We start from the raw sequence: 1,197 nt of genomic DNA, 5'->3' as shown, positions 1-1,197 counted from the left end.
ACAGAGTTGAGCACTCAGAGTAAGTGCATCCTCTGAGGTAAGATTCCTGAAGCCTCCTGGTCGGCCAGGGCTGAAGAAATAGTCTCCTTAAGGCCTCGGCCATCCTGGAAGGTGTTGACCAGAGCTTAGGCCTTAACCTGTGAGGTGTGGACTCAGAGGAGGAGCCTGGGGCCCTGAAAAATAGGAGGCTGGATCAGACACCCCTAAGATCCTTCCCTCTTGCTCCCTAGCCCTGCCCCACAGTAGGAGAACTGGGGAAGGTCTGCCTGAGGACACAGCAGGTGGGGCTGCCTGCCCGGCCTGGCCATGGCTCAGTGTGGCACAGAGGGTGAGATCAAGACTTCTCTGGAAATTCCTAATACAGACCCCTCTAAGCCATGTCTGGGGTTAAGATTCACATGATTTATGGGGCTCCACAAACAATCCTCTCTGCAGGAACACATTTTCAACCCAGGCCTCAAAGAACTCCCCCCAAAGTTCCAAGGAGAACACAAGCTTGCCGTCATAAAACCACTATGTGAGCAAGTCAACAGAAATGACCTCCAGACCAGGTGGCAGAAGTGTAGATATTTTTACTGTGGAAGGACATATGTATGTTTAAAGAAATAAAATAAGTAGCAAAAGTATGATCAGGGAAGAAGCTTTCAAAGCAAACAAACAGATTTGAAAAAGAGCCACACAGTATTTTTAGAAAGGAAAAACTACAAAAATTGATACCAGAAATTTAAAGGATAAGACATACTAAAGATTGGACACAGCATAAGACAGATGAGTGACACCAAATAATTGTTGCTGCAGGCATAAGTCATATTCTGAATAATTGCATGAAAATTCTGAAAGTGTCGGGGAAATGTGATACCAGAAAGGTGGTGCCCCAGCCAGCTCAGTCAAGCGGGGCTTGGGGACCTCCCACCTCTGTCTTGGTGGCAGCAGCTGGCAGAGGAACTGGCAGGTTAGAGCAAGCAGATGGGAGCTTCCCTCCCCCATCAGAGGCTCCAGTAACAAAGAAGACCGGCCAATCAGGGGAAAACACTGGCGATTCCTCCAGTGCATCCCTGATTGGTCCATTTTCAATCCTGCTCTTGATTTGTCTATTTTTAGGAGAAAATAGACCAATCAGTTCAGCTTTCAGCTCATTAGATGACTGCCCCTATATAAACCCCTAAGCAGAGAGCCTCGGGGCAGATCATCACAGAT

Source organism: Otolemur garnettii, unplaced genomic scaffold, assembly GCF_000181295.1.
Source record: "Otolemur garnettii isolate 467f Iridium unplaced genomic scaffold, OtoGar3 scaffold00205, whole genome shotgun sequence".
In the NCBI taxonomy this organism is placed as follows: domain Eukaryota; kingdom Metazoa; phylum Chordata; class Mammalia; order Primates; family Galagidae; genus Otolemur; species Otolemur garnettii.
Note: the sequence above shows the minus strand (reverse complement) of the source record.